The sequence below is a fragment of the Myxine glutinosa genome, chromosome 12 (assembly GCF_964187855.1).
Source record: "Myxine glutinosa chromosome 12, kmMyxGlut1.1, whole genome shotgun sequence".
Classification (NCBI taxonomy): domain Eukaryota; kingdom Metazoa; phylum Chordata; class Myxini; order Myxiniformes; family Myxinidae; genus Myxine; species Myxine glutinosa.
The window spans coordinates 30,769,406-30,778,255 of record NC_136272.1 but is presented as its reverse complement, the minus strand read 5'-3'; positions in this window follow the sequence as shown (position 1 = coordinate 30,778,255).

Genomic DNA, 8,850 nt, shown 5'->3' with positions numbered 1-8,850 from the left:
ATATATATATATATATGTATATATATATATATATATATATATATATATGTATATATATATATATATATATATATATATATGTATATATATATATATATATATATATATATATATATATATATATATATACGGGTTACGGAACCCAACGTCGGCCTATGGTTCCCCTTTGAGGGGGGATTAGTCCCCTCGTTTGTTACTGACCGACGTGGTCCCTGAAGCTGCACCGCGACCTCCGGAAAGGCCGGTGCACAGCCCCATTCGTGACCGCGGATAAGATGTTAATTTGCCGAGCGGATGACAGCTGCGGCCCGAACCGTTGACAAAGACTAGACCCGATTCTCAAACGTTGGCCAAATCGTGCCACAGGTATTCAATTGGGAAAAGCCAAAGACGGATGTGAAGAAGAAGAAGACGAAGGCAAAAGGTTGGAAATACGACTATTATTTATTATTACTATTTACACAATGAAAGAAACCAAGGAAGAAGGAAGGATAATAAAATAATGTAGAAAGGGGGACGGACCAGAAGGACACAGTGCAATTTCTAGCTTACATAAACAGGCTTAACTTATTACCCAGGACAGAACACACAAAACAAACTCACGTACACAAAAGGATGGAAGGACAGGAATCGTTTGGAGGGATGAGCAGGTGGAATCACAGGGCACAGCGAGCAGGTCCACTCCGGGCGGGAAGTGAGGAGCCGGCAGCTCCTTGTATTCGGCTTTACACCGCACACCGGCAGGGTCACTCGCTGCCCCGTCAGGGCTTCACGCGGCTGGTTGAAACGGGGCTGGTTGAAGCGGCTCTTTGTCAAAGGCTTTTCGTATCTCTGACGCAACTCTTTCTTGTCAAAGGCTTTTCGTATCTCTCACGCAACAACCACCCAAAGGCTTCCCCGCGCACTTATATCTCCCTCGGGCGATCAAGCCGCCGGCCTCCAGGACACGCCCATCGGTGAGGTCGCCTCAGCCCTGATTGGTCGCGAGGGCTCACCGATCCCGCCCTTAGAGGAGGCGTTGGCAAGGCCACGCCTTGTTCCCGGCGCTGGGCCGACTCCTCCCACCTTCGGCTCCGAGATGACCTCGTGGCTAATGGAGTCTTGCAGCGAAAACAACAACCCACAGCTGCAGCAGAATTCAGCGAACCGCTCAATGCAGTTGGCAATTGAGGAAAGGGGAATCCATGGAGGTTCTGGGGAAATTGAAAGGGGATACTACCTTGTTTCACTTCGGTGCAATCAGTATTAGTTAATGGACGACATAGCCTTAACCTAATACACACAATAAGGAAATAACTACCAACAAGGAGGAAATCTATGATTGGCTAACGTGATTGTATATGACCTAACTAAGGGACGCCCTATGACCTTTATACACAACAACTGGAGGAAGGAGGGTGATATCTTACAATTTATTACACAAAAAAAAACACAATTCTCATATCCACAACAATATATATCTATCTATATATATATATATATATATATATATATATATATATATATATATATATATATATATATATATATATATAGTGTAACGATTTTGAGAAGTGTAACGGGTTTTGAGAAGTGTAACGGGTTTTGAGGAGTGTAACAATTTTGGAGGAAGGGTAACGGATGTGAAGAGTATGGTTTTGGTATGGTAACATCCTGGTAATGTAAATAATGGTCGCAGCCGTCCTCCTAATTAATTTCATAGAACATACACGCAGGTCACGATATATCTTTTAAATAGTGTATTTCCTTATTCCATGTAGGCTAAGTATGTGTTTTCCACTAGATTGACTTTGCATTGTATCAAACAAAATAAGCGTAGGCCCTTCCAATTTCCCCAAAACCTCCCTTCCAATTGCCTTCCGCATTTTGGCTGGTTTTCTTCAAACCACCATTGGCCACGAGGTAAGGTTGGGGAAGAAAGGCGTGTCTCCACCTCGTCATAAGAAGCAAGGAGTGAACCAGCCCTAACAGCCAATCAACACCGCGGTGAGTGACCCGGTAGGCGCGCCCTCGGAGTCGGCGGCTTGATTTCGCTGGAGGTGATAAAAGCGACTGCAGGGGACTGCTTTACCAGTGCAGATGGGAGATGACTGGAGATGAGCTGGAGAGGAGCAACGAGGCTGCACCAAAGAGAGGCCTTGAGAGATACGCTGGGGGATGACCTGGAAGAGGAGCGCAATCCACCGCAAGCCCTACCTACCTACCTACCTACCTGCCTGCCTGCAATACCCCCCTGTCGTTGGAGAGACGCGCTGAACGGAGGGAGACGGCTCCACCCCAGGAAGAGGAGCAGGTGTGCCGAGCCAGCGCGTGACGGCCGCGGATACGCGACGGAGGTTTTCCCGCCAAAACCGCGAGGGGTGCTGCGGCCTCCGACCTCGCCTTCCTCTCAAGCAATCAACCTCGAGCCATTACCTGCCTGCAATATCCACCGTGTGAGTGTGAACGTCCTGTCCTACTCGTTTGTCTTGGGGATTAAGTAAATGAAATAGAATAAGTTAACAATGCACTGTGTGACTGCTCTTTTCCATCTATTGCTGTAAATAATATTGGTCGCTCTAAAATATTGCTTGTGTGTGTATAATAAATCTGTTCTTCCTCCAAACTCTGTCTTTCTTCTCTCTTCTTCTCTTTCGGTCGCTTTAGAGGTTTCCCAATTGAATATCTGTAGCGCGATTAGTCAACGTTCGGTTGGAATCGGGTTCTAATCGGGGAGTAACTGTTCGGACGCGGTTAAATACACCACCGCTCGGTCAATATAACATCTAAAAACCGTGTCCGCAACAATTGGTGTCGAGGAGTTGGATTCGAACCTGGGACTAAATTTGTTAGGCCCAAAGTTTAAAAAAAATTTTTGGTCAAAATTACGAGCTGCCGAAATTGTGTTTTTTATAAAACCCGAATTTTGAGATCGCGCCATGGACAATCAAGGCGATCGGATGTCGGTGGGGGAAATAGACGGGGTAGAATCGACCCAGGACCTCGGGGAAATGTAAGTGGGGAAAATGGTGGAGGAGAGTAAAGAAGGTGTGGTTGAGGGGGTATCAGGTGCACAAGATGGCGTCCTCGCGCACATGGTTGTTGCGGCACCAAATTTAGTCGCGGCAGTCGAGCCCGCAGTGCCAATGGACTTTTGCCTATTTATGACGCATTTCATGGCATCTATGAAGGGCGACAGCAGGGGATTGGATGCAATGATGGCTACCCAGGGAATCGACATGAAAAAAATGAGGAGGGAAGCAAAGGACAACCCGGAGGGATATCGGGAGCAAATAAACGACAGCATAAAAAAAATGGGGGAGTTCGTAGATGGCATGGGAGGCGGGAGAGGCACATCGGTGCACGACGAGGTAAAGCGGGTCGAAAAGCGCTGGTTGAGCGAAGCGGAGGAAAGCACGGGTACAATGACGGGGGTAGAAATCGCGACACGGGGTTTAGAAAAGCCAGCGGTCGCCGAGGTTAATAAAGAAAAAGCAGTAGCGGGAATAATTAAAATTGAAGAGATGACGGAGGTAGCCCGGGAATTGCAGGGAGAAATGGATTATGTACAAGGTCTGTGTTCAAATCATGATGTGATGCTCACTAACCAAATAAAGAGTTTGCAGGTGGCAAAGGAGGGGCGGAGACGAGGTACGGAGGTGAGTGGCAATGTACATGATGTGAGGGGAGATTCAGTCGGCTTGGGGATTGGTTTGGATCCGGGTGTTCGTGAAAGGCCGTTGGTGAAGTGTGTGACAGGTCAGGTGTGCGAAAAAAGAGGTGTGCGAGAATGTCCGACCATGGGGTGTGTGAGGAAAAAGTGCACGCCGAGGAGTGAGTGTGCCGTCAGGAGTGAGCCGGTCGAAGCGCGTGTGCGAGGGGGTACATGGAAGCGCGGTGTGGTGAGTGTTACGGAGGAAGTAACGAGAGAGTGTACACCTGTGGTGAGTGTTACGGAGGAAGTAACGAGAGAGTGTACACCTGTGGTGAGTGTTACGGAGGAAGTAACGAGAGAGTGTACACCTGTGGTGAGTGTTACAGAGGATGTAACGAGAAAGTGTACGTCTGTGGTGAGTGTTACGGAGGAAGTAACGAGAGAGTGTACACCTGTGGTGAGTGTTACGGAGGAAGTAACGAGAGAGTGTACACCTGTGGTGAGTGTTACGGAGGAAGTAACGAGAGAGTGTACACCTGTGGTGAGTGTTACAGAGGATGTAACGAGAAAGTGTACGTCTGTGGTGAGTGTTACGGAGGAAGTAACGAGAGAGTGTACACCTGTGGTGAGTGTTACAGAGGAAGTAACGAGAGAGTGTACACCTGTGGTGAGTGTTACGGAGGAAGTAACGAGAGAGTGTACACCTGTGGTGAGTGTTACGGAGGAAGTAACGAGAGAGTGTACACCTGTGGTGAGTGTTACGGAGGAAGTAACGAGAGAGTGTACACCTGTGGTGAGTGTTACGGAGGAAGTAACGAGAGAGTGTACACCTGTGGTGAGTGTTACAGAGGATGTAACGAGAAAGTGTACGTCTGTGGTGAGTGTTACAGAGGGTGTAACGGGAGAGTGTGCGCGAGAGGTATGGTGTGTAACAGGGAGAGCGTTGGTGGAATGTACGGACGGCGTTGGAACGCCAGGTTTTGTAAGGGTAAAAGGGGTAGCGTATGCTTGTAAGCATGCAAGTAAAGCATCGATGGTAACCAGGTTAGCGGTTAGGGCGACGGATAGCCGATGCGAGCACTCGGGGCGTGGGGTGCTTTGTTGGGTGCGAGGCCCGGCGCGGATCGATGCTGCGTCGCTTCTCTTCGAAGCGTCGTTGCCGATTCGGGCTTGGCCCCGCCCCGCACGGTCGAGTCCGGGCTTTGCCGGGCGAGGCGACCGGTCCGGTTCGAGGGCGAGTGGGAGGAGGCGGAACGGTGCCCCCTCGTGGGGACGGGGTTCCGACCGGGGGAGATTGAGCCATCGGGCCCGGGACCGCAAGGTGCCGCGCCGAGATGGTGCGTGGAGCCTCGGTCCAACCAAACCACCTCCCTTGAACCGAAAGCCGGACGGATTCAACCTGCAGGCAAAAAAAAACGACCCGCGTTCATTGCTCGGCTGTACGAAGCCGGGCTGTAGATGTGAATTGGCGCACCGAGAGGATGTAATAAGTAGACGGGTGATGTGAATTGGCGCACCGAGAGGATGTAATAAGTAGACGGGTGATGGTGATAGTGATAGTAGTGATTTGAAACGAAATTTAGAAAAGTGAATAGAATTGGCAGTAAATGGAAAATTTTTGAATTGTTGGATTTGGACGAGCGAAATTGGTAGTGAGAGACCCCCGATGTGGTGGGATGGCAAATCCACCATCCCTCACAGGTGGGGGCAAATGCGCTATAGATTATGGGGTTTATGGCAGTGAAAACGAGCCAGGGAGGGCTTGGATAATGATAGGGATCTAGCGAAGATGACCTTAGGTAACGATAAGGTTAGTTAGTGACTGATACCTGTAGTGGGGACGCAGGTAGGTTAGTGTGGTTGATAATGACGTGGGAGCGCAATAGTTTAAAGGGACGACTGGGAAGCGCAAGTTTCAGAGGGGAGGAGTTAGCTGAGATGATGCCGTGTGTGGGAGTGATTGAACAGGTGTGATTGCACAGGTGTGCAACTGAACAGGTGGATGGAGCAGTGTATGAGTGAGTGATGGTGATTGTGTATTGTGATGACCAAGTGGTCCAGGAAGAAAGGAGGGTGCAGGTGGCACCAGGTGAGATTGCACAGGTGTGCAACGACAGGTGAATGGAGGGCAGGTGTATGGAATAAATGGTATGGAGTATTGGAATGGATGGTCGTGGAGTGAGTATGGTGGAAATTGTGGAGTGGAGTGGATGGTGCGAAGGTGTGAATGGGGGAAGAGTGGACCCCCATCACGGATACCCGGGGCGGGTAGTGTAAGTGTTAGGTAGAGGGCACAGGTAAATTGTGGTTGGATATTGGCATCTGTGGTGCGGGTGACAGAATGGTATGTGGATGGGTGCGTTGGTGTTGTGGAAATGGCTGGGCGTGTAGCCTGTTGGTGTGAGTAGTTGGTTTGGGCACTCCACCACTGTAAGGATGTCGGCCAGGTGAGGCCGCAGGTGGGCTCTGGGAGCCGGTAGTAGTTGTGTGGATGGGGCCCGAGGATCCGGAGGACGGACCCGGGTAGCCCAGTGCCAGAGGGCACCAAGGGGTGACAGAGCCAGGAGAGGGGCTGTCCCCAGTTAGTTAGGTTAGGGTGAGGAGCTAGGTAAGCTCGGGTGGCAACTACAGTGGTGGAGGTGTGCAGGTGGGTAGACCTGTTGGGAGAGGTACACGTCGCAGCCCAGAAATTGTGCTAGAGCACCGGGAGATGAATCGGGGGAGTGAGACCCCAAAATTGAGGAGCACCACAGTTTGGCCAATGGGAATTGGTTATTAGAACCCATAGTGTAAGTTGGCCAATGGATTGGCAGGGAAAGACCCCGGGTAGTGTAAAGTGTGTTAAAATCATTTAGAGGATAGTTAGGATGAAGGATCTCCTCACACCATCTGCATCCACTCACCTGAGGTGACAGGTACTCCACACCATGCCATGTTTGATTATTTTTTTACTGTGCAAATGTTTGGGTTGTGAGACGCATCATGACGTGGGTGTGACATTGTGCTTTGATGTTCCATCTCTGCCTCCTTATGAGGATTGATGATGAATTTGATGATGGCAAATTTTGAAGTAGAGGGATTGTGGTGACGAATTTGGTATAAGGGAAATATGGGGAAGACGTGACAGTAGTGACGAATTTGTAAATGGGTAGATTTTGTAAACATGGGGTAAGAGCAAGGGTAGTGTAGGTGACAGGGGGGTGACGTACGGTAGGGACGAGCTTTCTCACTTCGCCCTCCGTACGCATTTCACCTTGCATTGCCTTGTTTGACGTGTACCCTTGTGACCTTACCCCTCGCTCAATTGTCTTTCTTTTGTCTCCCACATGACCTGTGCGCCATTGGGTGCCGAGGGGAGCGTGCGTGAGGTGGCCATTGTGCGCCCGAGATTCCCAGAACCAGCACGCATTGCGTTGATGTACCACTTTATGGACCGCTGTTCGGCGGCCAAGTACCACTTGATGGACCCCAGGTTCTGGGGCAGGGCACCTCTGTTGGAAACCGGCCATAGTGGCCAGGGAATCTTGCTTGCGGACCTCGGTAAGGTGGCACCTATGCCAAACAGGTGGACCACCCTTAGTTGGCCCCTGAGGCCCTAAATAAAAATGGACACAAGTTGTGCTTTTTTTTAGTATGTCCAAATAGGCCGCATGAAGCCAGAAGACGTCGGGAAGAACATCGGCCCAGCAGAGAAGGAGAAGACCACCACCAGTTGTTTTGTTGTGTTTATTATGAACCATGGTAACCGCACCGGATGGTGTTTTTGGGTGCTTTGTGGTGTTTGGGTGCTTTTGGGTGCTTTGGTGGTATTGGTACTGGTGCATCGATGCAATGCGTGCTGTCTCCTCCCTCCCAACAGGAATTTCTTTCTCTTGTTCCCTAAAAAGAAAAAGAAAAAAAACACCCAGGTCCTGGGTTGCGTTGTAAATAAGAAATCACGTCATTGTAAATAATGCTCCCCACCGTAAATGTATAGTTTCAGAATAATTCCGTAATTCGGTTAGCTGTGGGCTTGAGTCTGTTAGACAGGATGCAATGCAATAGGGGGACATACTTATTTGTGTTTTAAAATTGTCACACTCAGGGTCAGGTTAATTGTAGAGGGAATTACACCTACATGTCACACTCAGTTAAGTCTAGTAGGCCCGAGGACGTGCCTGAAGAAAGGAGGGTGCAGTGTAACGATTTTGAGAAGTGTAACGGGTTTTGAGAAGTGTAACGGGTTTTGAGGAGTGTAACAATTTTGGAGGAAGGGTAACGGATGTGAAGAGTATGGTTTTGGTATGGTAACATCCTGGTAATGTAAATAATGGTCGCAGCCGTCCTCCTAATTAATTTCATAGAACATACACGCAGGTCACGATATATCTTTTAAATAGTGTATTTCCTTATTCCATGTAGGCTAAGTATGTGTTTTCCACTAGATTGACTTTGCATTGTATCAAACAAAATAAGCGTAGGCCCTTCCAATTTCCCCAAAACCTCCCTTCCAATTGCCTTCCGCATTTTGGCTGGTTTTCTTCAAACCACCATTGGCCACGAGGTAAGGTTGGGGAAGAAAGGCGTGTCTCCACCTCGTCATAAGAAGCAAGGAGTGAACCAGCCCTAACAGCCAATCAACACCGCGGTGAGTGACCCGGTAGGCGCGCCCTCGGAGTCGGCGGCTTGATTTCGCTGGAGGTGATAAAAGCGACTGCAGGGGACTGCTTTACCAGTGCAGATTGGAGATGAGCTGGAGAGGAGCAACGAGGCTGCACCAAAGAGAGGCCTTGAGAGATACGCTGGGGGATGACCTGGAAGAGGAGCGCAATCCACCGCAAGCCCTACCTACCTACCTGCCTGCCTGCAATACCCCCCTGTCGTTGGAGAGACGCGCTGAACGGAGGGAGACGGCTCCACCCCAGGAAGAGGAGCAGGTGTGCCGAGCCAGCGCGTGACGGCCGCGGATACGCGACGGAGGTTTTCCCGCCAAAACCGCGAGGGGTGCTGCGGCCTCCGACCTCGCCTTCCTCTCAAGCAATCAACCTCGAGCCATTACCTGCCTGCAATATCCACCGTGTGAGTGTGAACGTCCTGTCCTACTCGTTTGTCTTGGGGATTAAGTAAATGAAATAGAATAAGTTAACAATGCACTGTGTGACTGCTCTTTTCCATCTATTGCTGTAAATAATATTGGTCGCTCTAAAATATTGCTTGTGTGTGTATAATAAATCTGT